This window comes from Pelobates fuscus, chromosome 11 (genome assembly GCF_036172605.1).
Source record: "Pelobates fuscus isolate aPelFus1 chromosome 11, aPelFus1.pri, whole genome shotgun sequence".
Lineage (NCBI taxonomy): Eukaryota > Metazoa > Chordata > Amphibia > Anura > Pelobatidae > Pelobates > Pelobates fuscus.
The window spans coordinates 2556109-2568017 of record NC_086327.1 but is presented as its reverse complement, the minus strand read 5'-3'; the positions used below and the strand labels follow the sequence as shown (position 1 = coordinate 2568017).

General features: G+C 45.4%; 1 long non-coding RNA gene across 1 annotated transcript; it reads left to right on the top strand.

The window, feature by feature from the left end:
• Positions 1-231: 231 nt before the first annotated feature.
• Positions 232-11151, top strand: LOC134577440 (uncharacterized). The gene is made up of 3 exons (XR_010086010.1): positions 232-289; positions 6975-7007; positions 11026-11151. It is a non-coding gene; the product is annotated as an uncharacterized LOC134577440 (long non-coding RNA).
• Positions 11152-11909: the final 758 nt, after the last annotated feature.

Sequence of the window (11909 nt, the reverse complement as noted above, 5' to 3'; positions counted from 1 at the left end):
GATAGATAGATAGATAGATAGATAGATAGATAGATAGATAGATAGATAGAGATAGAGATAGATCGAGCAATAGATAGATAAATAGATAGATAGATAGAGATAGATAGATAGATAGATAGATAGATAGATAGATAGATAGATAGATAGATAGATAGATAGATAGATAGATAAATGGATGGGCAGTTATTGTTTAATTGTTATAAATACATATATATACATTTATGTTTTACAGAGATTGTAGCAGAAGGTACAATGGAATGGGGTTATGTGTGTTTACTTCCTGTGTTTGGTAAGTGTGTGGCAGTGATATATTTTATGGTTTAAGAGTTAGATTTACTGTAAGTATGCACTGTCCTGACAAACAAGACTGTTTGTTCCGTTTATTCTGTTCTGGTGGATTAAGTAACCAATCAGAGTGTTATGAGTCAAATTACACAGCATGGGAAAATTCCAAAGAACTGTCCCACACTTTGTAAAATGACACAGAGCACTCTGATTGGTGGATTTCAAACCAACCAATCAGAATGCTGTGAAAGGTAAATGTAGAGACTTACCTGTCAGTTTCTTCATTTACCTGTCAGAGCACTCTGATTGGATGGCTTAAACCCACCAATCAGAGTGCTCTGAGCCTAATTGCAGGGCGGGGCAAGGCTTAATAAGCCTTCCCCCGCCCTGCAGAACTCACTTTGCGCGGAGCCCTCGCCGGGTGAAGATGGATTTTTTTTAAGTGCGTTGGTTATTATGGCTTTTTATTTGTCCTTTTTTGGGGCTGAAAAAAGAAGATTTTAGAAGAAAGAAAACATCAAATGGTAAGTTTTATTTTCTTTCCTGTAATTCGTTTAATGGTCCCCCCTCATTATTTTTAGGGTGAGGGGGATAGGTAGGGGTTCATTTTTTGGGGGAGGGGGTGACTAGGGGTTTGGGGACCCCTAGTGACCCGGGGGAGGGGCGTTAATTTTTTTATTTAGGGCCCCCACCCGCCCCTCAGGGGTAGGGGCCATGGGGGAGGACATTAGGCCCCCCTAATTAGTATTTAGGGCCCCCACCCACCACTCAGGGGTGGGGGCCAGGGGGGAGGACATTAGATCCCCCCTAATTAGTATTTAGGGCCCCCACCCACCGCTCAGGGGATCCCCCCCTAATTGGTATTTAGGGCCCCCACCCACCGCTCAGGGGTGGAGGCCAGGGGGAGGACATTAGGTTCCCCCCAATTGGTATTTAGGGCCCCCACCCACTTAGTGGTGGAGGGGAGGACATTAGGTCCCCCGATTATTCTGATTTAGGGCCCCCACCCACCGCTCAGGGGTGGGGGCCGGGGTGTAGGACAATAAGTCCCCCCCCCATTACTTTACTTTAGGGCCCCTACCCACCGCTCATGGGTGGGGGCCGGGGGGAGGACAATAGGCCCCCCCTTATTTTACTTTAGGGCCCCCACCCGCCGTTCAGGGGTGGGGGCCGGGGGGGCAATAGGTCCACCTTTCAGGTTAGGAGGGGGAGGGGGATGTGTTTTTTTTTTTTTTTTTTACAGTGAGCAGCCACAGGGGCATAATTTACTAAAACTAAGTAATCTTTACTAAGTATTAGCAAATTTGGCTGAAAGACCAATTTAGGTCTTTCAGCCTTTTAGTAGATAGCTCCCTAATACCGTGGGAATTAGGGAGTTATCTACGTATTCATTCCTGTCATTACACTGACTGGCTAAATAACTTACATTTTATATGAATGTGTGTTATGTGATTGTTGTAAGTGTTGCAAATGCTTACAGCTGAATCCTGACTACGTTTGTATACTTTTTATTTCAAATTGTATACAGTGTAACAGTCTTCTTCTTCCACTGGGTAAGTATATTAGTACTTAGGCAATACTGTGCTTCGGAACTTCGGCAATTCTGCAGTTCGGCACTTCGGAACTTTGGCAACTGCAGATCTTCAGCGCTTCAGCACTCCGGAACTTCAGGACTTCGACACTTAGGAAATTCAGTAATTTCGGAACTTCGGGACATCGGTAATTCGGCACTCAATACCAGCCTAAACTACTCCTCAATCCTGCTTACTTCCATCCTGCTCAATATCAGCCTGAGCTACTCCTCAATCCTGCTTGTAACGGCTACCCAGGTAGTGAGAGGGTATCAGCCGTTGGAGACGTCCTTTTTCCCGGCAAGCTGCTGTGTAGTAATAGAGTTGCTTAATTCCATCCACGAGATCCAAGAGAAGAGTCAGGCATAGCTATTAAAAGAGCCAGGTGGTTATGCAGTAAATCCCCTTCCAAGAACGAGACGAGGCTACGTTTTGAAGGGTCAAGAAGAACTGAATTTTAATGGCATGCATTCTCCTTTTATGTGATGCTGCCCATGCAAGGGAGACACCTACATAATTAACACAGTAACCAATAACAGACAAGCTACAACCCACACATCTCCTCCCCTCAGATAAACCTTTAACATAATTAACAAGCACACATTTTTACCCTAGTTTTGGATGTACCCCAAATACCTGGGTCCATACCGTATGGGTCGCATAAATAAATGAATGCTTGTAAAAGTCTCGAACTGTTATGATAAATAATCCCCATGATACAGGTAAGCACATTCAATTATATCCACGGTCTCTGTTCCTGTATATGGGCCCGGTTAGCTCTTAAAGGGCCGGTAGTAATAAATATTCCCAGGCATAAGGTAGAGTTTTGTTACACTGCTTACTTCCAACCCTGCTCAATACCAGACTGAACTACTCCTCAATGCTGCTAACTACCAACCCTGTCCAATACCAGACTGAACTACTCCTCAATCCTGTTTACTTCCAAACCTGCTCAATACCAGACTGAACCACTCCTCAATGCTGCTAACTACCAACCCTGTCCAATACCAGCCTGAACTACTCCTCAATCCTGCTTACTTCCAACCTGCTCAATACCAGCCTGAACTACTCCCCAATCCTGCTTACTACCAACCCTACTCAATACCAGCCTGAACTACTCCTCAATCCTGCTTACTTCCAACCCTGCTCAATACCAGCCTGAACTACTCCTTAAGGCTGCTTACTACCAACCCTGCTCAAAACCGGCCTGAACTACTCCTCAATCCTGCTTACTACAAACCCTGCTCAATACCAGCCTGAACTACTCCTTAAGGCTGCTTACTACCAACCCTGCTCAATACCAGCCTGAACTACTCCTCAATCCTGCTTACTACCAACCTGCTCAATACCAGCCTGAGCTACTCCTCAATTCTGCTTACTACCAACCCTACCCAATACCAGCCTGAACAACTCCTCAATCCTGCTTACTACCAACCCTGCTCAATACCAGCCTGAACTACTCTGTAATCCTGCTTACTACCAACCCTGTCCAATACCAGCCTGAAATACTCCGTAATCCTGCTTACTACCAACCCTGCTCAATACCAGCCTGAGCTACTCCTCAATTCTGCTTACTACCAACCCTGCTCAATACGAGCCTGAACTACTCCTTAATCCTGCTTACTACCAACCCTGCCCAATACCAGCCTGAACTACTCCTCAATCCTGCTTACTTCCAAACCTGCACAATACCTGCCTGAACTACTCCTCAATCTTGCTTACTTCCAACCCTGCTTAATACCAGCCTGAGCTACTCCTCAATCCTGCTTACTTCCAACCCTTCTCAATACCAGCCTGAACTACTCCCCAATCCTGCTTACTATCAAACCTGCTCAATACCATCCTGAACTACTCCTCAATCCTGCTTACTACCAAACCTGCTCAATACCAGCCTGAACTACTCCCCAATCCTGCTTACTTCCAACCCTGCTCAATACCAGCCTGAACTACTCCTCAATCCTGCTTACTACCAACCCTGCTCAATACCAGCCTGGACTACTCCTCAATCCTGCTTACTTCCAACCCTGCTCAATACCAGCCTGGACTACTCCTCAATCCTGCTTACTTCCAAACCTGCACAATACCAGCCTGAACGCTTTATCTTGGCACCTGATTTCTACCAGCCTGATCCATACTACTTGTCTGCTTCATACCTACCTGCATAACACCAATCTGGACTCTGTCTCAAAGATATCCTGTTTATACTATGTCACTACTAAGAGCACAAATAAAGTACCTGAAGCCAACCTGTGGTGAAACCAACCTCGCCGCTGTGTACTGGAGAAGCCTGGCTGCTTGCCTGCTCCCTTTAGACTATGGCCCCTGTTCTTTTTCCCTGCAGAAAGGCTGGTTTGTGCCTTTCTGCTGACTGTTAAAGCCATGCTACCCCAGATAGCTATGCCATGGAGCCCAGCCGTATACTGAAAGACTTAATATTAAACACAATAATAGAAAGCAATAATATTGATAAAAAGTGCTCAAATCACCAAGTGTGAGTCACTCCAAATCACACAGAAGATATATAATGAAGTAGCATAAATAGTATTATATCATGAAGTAGCATAAATAGTATACTGAAAGACTGTATGAAAGACTTTGGCTCCATGGCGATTGAACTGTACGTGTGTGATCTGAGCACCATCCGGTAATAACGTGGGCTCAGATCTAAGCTATCTGGGGATAGGTAGAATGTCTGTATTTTATGTATAAATGTAACCATGTGTATTTTATTGTATTTTACTGTCTTTTTACTGCCATGTGCTTAATGGAGTTGTGCCTCTGTCCTTGGAGATAATTGGATTACTGCTCAATTATCTCCAGGATAGAAGACTCTGTGGAACTGGTTTTGGGCAGAAAAGCCATGCTTCATTTGGTCACAAAGGACTTCGATCTATCTTTTGAACCACTGGACCAATTTGGATGATTCATGATGACATATGTTTGTATTTGGAGTATGCTGATTCGGAAAATGTACGTTTTATGTGGATGTGATGCATACTTTCAAAGTTATGAATATTGTGTAAAAACTGTATTTCTCTGCCTGTGAAAATGAGATTAACCATTGTGTTCAGTAATCATATCACAGGCAGAGGGGAGGATTTTGTGTGGGAGTGTCTGTGTGTATTGTACGGATTGATTGGTTGTTCTGTAAAACCCTATGGGCTGTACTATATTTGTGGATTGGGAATAAAATAGACTGTATGTGCCAGTACAGTCAGTTCCTGCTTAACCCTCAAAGTGAAGTGTCGTCTCATTCTTGGGGGGGAATTTGATTGTATGCCGATTGCCAGGAGTGTAAGCTGTTCATAGGGCTTTTCCTGTTCGACTGCTCCCAGTGTTCGTGTGTCTCTTGTTCGGGAGTTGGTGAATTCGTGCAGTTTGCAGTTCGGGAGATTGGTGATTGCAGTAGCTGCTGGTCTATCTGGAAGGGGCTTATTGCCTAAATGGTTTTTATCCTCTTGTGAGCGAAACGGTCCGTTACACAACCCTTGCATAAGTCTCCTCTCTGACCTGCTCAAGATCATGACATGTACATTGATTTTGCTGATAATCAGATATACTTAAAACTATAATCACAAATAGTAAAATACAAAACAGAGAGTGTATACAATAAAACCAATGTGAACAAGTGTGGTAGCCAAAATGCTACAAGCCACCTGAGTGGGAAAACCCCTCACACCACTCAAAATAACATAATTAATACATACAATAGGTGGAAAATCACACTTCTGGAGAATCTGTAAGATATATAGCACACACAATAGTGTAATACAGTTAATATCACTAAACAGTATAAGATATGCAGATGTGGTACTCACAAACGTGGAGCCAAGTATATGTGGCTCTCACTCGAAGCGCCTTGGGACTTTTTATGGAAGGATGTCCCTCTCCTAGCTGGATCACTGGTCCCACTTGATCTCCAGGATAGTTAGAAGCTGCCAGTGTTAACACTTGAAGCTCAACTCCTCCTGTATTCTGCATTAATAGTGCAAACCAGTTACTCCTGCTGAAAATGACTGACCTGCAGAAAGGAAATATTATGATTTTTGGCAGCTTCTAACTATCCTGGAGATCAAGTGGGACCAGTGATCCAGCTAGGAGAGGGACATCCTTCCATAAAAAGTCCCAAGGCGCTTCGAGTGAGAGCCACATATACTTGGCTCCACGTTTGTGAGTACCACATCTGCATATCTTATACTGTTTAGTGATATTAACTGTATTACACTATTGTGTGTGCTATATATCTTACAGATTCTCCAGAAGTGTGATTTTCCACCTATTGTATGTATTAATTATAATCACAAATAGTTGCTCAATTTATATTTTTTATATTTTTCCATTGCTTGTATAGACGTTAAGGTCTTTATTTTATTTTAAATTGTACAGAATTAATTATCTTACAAAATAATCCTTCAGGGTTTTAAATCACAGCACAGAATGACAAATTGCACTTTACAATATACAGTGAGTCCCAAACAAAGAAACGCATAATATCCCACTGATGGCTATTAGTAAATAATCCGTAGGTGTTTGAGGAATGCGTTTCCCGGGAATGCCTTCACAATACAAGTATTTTGAGTGTGCGCATGCATAATGATCCTATAAATACAGATGTGCTTATAACCAACCAGTCTTATCGCAGCCCAACGCTTCTATAGCTGTATCCATGGTGGGAACTGAGACCTAGGTGCTCACCAAAGGCATCAGTTTCAGGAAAGTGGCAGCGGAAGCTACAGAGAAATTGCAGAGAAACAGTGAACCAGTGCACCCAACACGTTCTGCCACCACCTGCATCAAAACGCATGGCGCAGGCGCCCAGCAAAAATACAGCCACGGGGATGTAAAATGGGGACAGGGGTATATGCAGTGCAAGTTCATCATACAAAGAGTTAATTTGTTATCATCCTAGCACATCATCTGACGTGAATGAGTTAAATTACTTTTTTATTAAGTAGACTGAGAACGGATAAATTTTCTCACTGAGTGTGTTATCCTGGTACATTGAGGGGTGGATGTGATCATGAGTTATATTGTCCTTTGTTCTTGAGCTATTATTCAAGCGGCGTATTGTTATTTCTCTCTCTATGGCGCAGTGACCTCACATATTGTATTTTACAGGATTCATGTTTACTTTTTCTGGAACAGTGAAAGGTACGAATCCAGTATTCCTCGGATTTATTAAGGTTGTTATTAATTATATAGAGTGTAAACATTTTTATATTGTCCAATATTTACATCACAAACATTTCTTTAATGTCCTTTGAATGTATTTAACATTTACCGTATTTTTCCATGTATGAGGCGCCCCCATGTCTAAGACGCCCCTATTTCTTGAGCCCAACATTAAGTAATAAATATTTTAAGCATCAAATAGAACAACTTTGATATCTTAGAGGTGACTTCTGAGGAGAACAACTCACTTCTGATTCTCATGCCTCCCCTGTGCTACGGTACTCTGTAAAGTGAAAGGGCTCCATAGTGCATGCTGGGAGACTACAACACCCACAATACAGCAGGTGGTATGAGGGCATGCTGGGAGACTACAGCTCCCACAATACAGCAAGTGGTATGAGGGCACGCTGGGAGACTACAGCTCCCACAATACAGCAGGTGGTGTGAGGGCATGCTGGGAGACTACAGCTCCCACAATACAGCAGGTGGTATGAGGGCACGCTGGGAGACTACAGCTCCCACAATGCAGCAGATGGTGTGAGGGCATGCTGGGAGACTACAGCCCCCACAATGCAGCAAGTGGTGTGAGGGCACGCTGGGAGACTACAGCTCCCACAATGCAGCAGATGGTATGAGGGCATGCTGGGAGACTACAGCTCCCACAATACAGCAGGTGGTGTGAGGGCATGCTGGGAGACTACAGCTCCCACAATACAGCAGGTGGTATGAGGGCACGCTGGGAGACTGCAGCTTCCACAATGCAGCAGATGGTGTGAGGGCGTGCTGGGAGACTACAGCTCCCACAATGCAGCAAGTGGTGTGAGGGCACGCTGGGAGACTACAGCTCCCACAATACAGCAGGTGGTATGAGGGCATGCTGGGAGACTACAGCTCCCACAATGCAGCAGATGGTGTGAGGGCATGCTGGGAGACTACAGCTCCCACAATGCAGCAGGTGGTGTGAGGGCATGCTGGGAGACTACAGCTCCCACAATACAGCAGGTGGTATGAGGGCATGCTGGGAGACTACAGCTCTCACAATACAGCAGGTGGTGTGAGGGCATGCTGGGAGACTACAGCTCCCACAATGCAGCAGGTGGTGTGAGGGCATGCTGGGAGACTACAGCTCCCACAATGCAGCAGGTGGTGTGAGGGCATGCTGGGAGACTACAGCTCCCACAATGCAGCAGATGGTGTGAGGGCATGCTGGGAGACTACAGCCCCCACAATGCAGCAAGTGGTGTGAGGGCACGCTGGGAGACTACAGCTCCCACAATACAACAGGTGGTATGAGGGCACGCTGGGAGACTACAGCTCCCACAATACAGCAGGTGGTGTGAGGGCATGCTGGGAGACTACAGCTCCCACAATGCAGCAGGTGGTGTGAGGGCACGCTGGGAGACTACAGCTCCCACAATACAGCAGGTGGTGTGAGGGCATGCTGGGAGACTACAGCTCCCACAATACAGCAGGTGGTGTGAGGGCATGCTGGGAGACTACAGCTCCCACAATGCAGCAGGTGTTGTGAGGGTGTGCTGGGAGACTACAGCTCCCACAATGCAGCCAGTGGTGTGAGGGCACGCTGGGAGACTACAGCTCCCACAATGCAGCAGGTGGTGTGAGGGCATGCTGGGAGACTACAGCTCCCACAATGCAGCAGGTGGTGTGAGGGCACGCTGGGAGACTACAGCTCCCACAATGCAGCAGATGGTGTGAGGGCATGCTGGGAGACTACAGCCCCCACAATGCAGCAAGTGGTGTGAGGGCATGCTGGGAGACTACAGCTCCCACAATGTAGCAGATGGTGTGAGGGCATGCTGGGAGACTACAGCCCCCACAATGCAGCAAATGGTGTGAGGGCATGCTGGGAGACTACAGCTCCCACAATGCAGCAGGTGGTGTGAGGGCATGCTGGGAGACTACAGCTCCCACAATGCAGCAGATGGTGTGAGGGCACGCTGGGAGACTACAGCTCCCACAATACAGCAGGTGGTATGAGGGCATGCTGGGAGACTACAGCTCTCACAATACAGCAGGTGGTGTGAGGGCATGCTGGGAGACTACAGCTCCCACAATGCAGCAGGTGGTGTGAGGGCATGCTGGGAGACTACAGCTCCCACAATGCAGCAGGTGGTGTGAGGGCATGCTGGGAGACTACAGCTCCCACAATGCAGCAGATGGTGTGAGGGCATGCTGGGAGACTACAGCCCCCACAATGCAGCAAGTGGTGTGAGGGCACGCTGGGAGACTACAGCTCCCACAATACAACAGGTGGTATGAGGGCACGCTGGGAGACTACAGCTCCCACAATACAGCAGGTGGTGTGAGGGCATGCTGGGAGACTACAGCTCCCACAATGCAGCAGGTGGTGTGAGGGCACGCTGGGAGACTACAGCTCCCACAATACAGCAGGTGGTGTGAGGGCATGCTGGGAGACTACAGCTCCCACAATACAGCAGGTGGTGTGAGGGCATGCTGGGAGACTACAGCTCCCACAATGCAGCAGGTGTTGTGAGGGTGTGCTGGGAGACTACAGCTCCCACAATGCAGCAAGTGGTGTGAGGGCACGCTGGGAGACTACAGCTCCCACAATGCAGCAGGTGGTGTGAGGGCATGCTGGGAGACTACAGCTCCCACAATGCAGCAGGTGGTGTGAGGGCACGCTGGGAGACTACAGCTCCCACAATGCAGCAGATGGTGTGAGGGCATGCTGGGAGACTACAGCCCCCACAATGCAGCAAGTGGTGTGAGGGCATGCTGGGAGACTACAGCTCCCACAATGTAGCAGATGGTGTGAGGGCATGCTGGGAGACTACAGCCCCCACAATGCAGCAAGTGGTGTGAGGGCATGCTGGGAGACTACAGCTCCCACAATGCAGCAGGTGGTGTGAGGGCATGCTGGGAGACTACAGCTCCCACAATGCAGCAGATGGTGTGAGGGCACGCTGGGAGACTACAGCTCCCACAATGCAGCAGGTGGTGTGAGGGCATGCTGGGAGACTACAGCTCCCACAATGCAGCAGGTGGTGTGAGGGCACGCTGGGAGACTACAGCTCCCACAATGCAGCAGATGGTGTGAGGTCATGCTGGGAGACTACAGCCCCCACAATGCAGCAAGTGGTGTGAGGGCATGCTGGGAGACTACAGCTCCCACAACGCAGCAGGTAGTAGTTTTTTTAACCCCTGCAGTGACATTCTGTGTATAAGACCACCCCTAATTTTAGACTAAAATCATTTAGAAAAAAACATAGTCTTATACACGGAAAAATATGGTAATTAATTTTTACATAATTGCAGCACATGTTTTTTTTTTGTTTAACTACATTTTTGTTATTTTTGTTGTTGTTAAAAATGAAAAAGGAAGATAAATCTCAGAATAACAATATTTTATAGAATAAAGAAAAACATAAATGTGTTATTTTCGTATAAGTCTCTAGCATTTTTGTTATCAAGGTACAATTTGGCCTGTTCTGACAATTTGAGTCAAATCAGGTCAAATGTCCTGAGGATATATCAAATGATTATTTATCAATAATATAACTCTACATCTCTTCATAATTGGTATATTATAACAGCCTAAAAAGGGGGGGAAAAGAGCACCAATTGTGGTAAATAGGTCGATTGATCGCTACTGAGGTTAAATAAAAGAAAATAAAAAAAACATGAAGCATAACTCGACAAGAAATTAACTGAGAAAGTGTTTTCAATTACTCCCAAGTAGATTATCATAATGTGAATTAACACAGAGACAGGTTCAATCTCTATAAAACAGAAGCAAATCGATGGTAGTGAGAGCACAGACTGTGTCCTTTGTACAATACAGATTGCTAATGGAGGATAAGCTTTTCAAATAATTTAACATATATGGATAAACATTCAAATTGATTTAATATTATGAAACATATTTTAATGTTGTCATGTTTTGAAAGGTTTATTATATTGTTATATTTTTACATCTTCTTTAATATTTGTAAGTTTTTGTATTTTGCCTTCACAGCGACCTGTCCACCTGGAGCCAGACTCTATGACTGTTCCGGCTGTTGGTCACATTGTCCTACAGAGCAAGTGTGTTCTGCTGGTTGTATTAGTGGCTGTGTATGTGATACGAACGGTTATGTTTTACATGAAGGGGCTTGTATACCTGTCGAAGAGTGCCCTGCAGGGTCTTATAAAGGTATGTGAACTTCCATACAATACAAAGCAAAACATGTATGAGTTTGGTATAAACAAACTGCTTTGGGGAAGGAACCCAGATATTTATTATCAAACACTTCCAATAATGTGTATAATTGATCAAATACCTGCTAAGATACACACACACACACATATTTAGTAATAAAAGTGGGACCTAATAAGGATTTATTTCATGCAGAAAATATATGATATGCAGTTGACACATTCTAGGTATCCTTTTGCTCTTAAAACCAATCCAAGATGAAGAAAAGGCAGTTGTAAGTAAAAATAATAAAATAAATGAATACTGATCCCAATATACTTTCATTACTACACAGAGTTGGCTTGTCCTGCCAGTACCGTGTCCACAGACTGTGTTGGCTGCTGGACGTATTGCCCGGTTTTAAGTGCAAGCTGCTCCAACACTTGCCACAAGGGCTGTCAGTGTGAACAGAAGGGGTTCGTGCTCCATGGGAATGCTTGTATTCCACTAAACGAGTGCCCAATTATTCCCAAACAAGGTAAGTCTTATGTAACCGGGATAACTTAGAGCAAGCTAGCCTGAACTCAAATCTAGATCAGGTCGGTGGTTGTGTGTTCAATTCCATTTATCCATGGTACATTGAGAAGGTTACAGCTTTTGTTTCCCCTTTCTAAACACCTTGAGTTGTAGATTAAACAGTCTGGATGTTTTCATTATTACCGAGG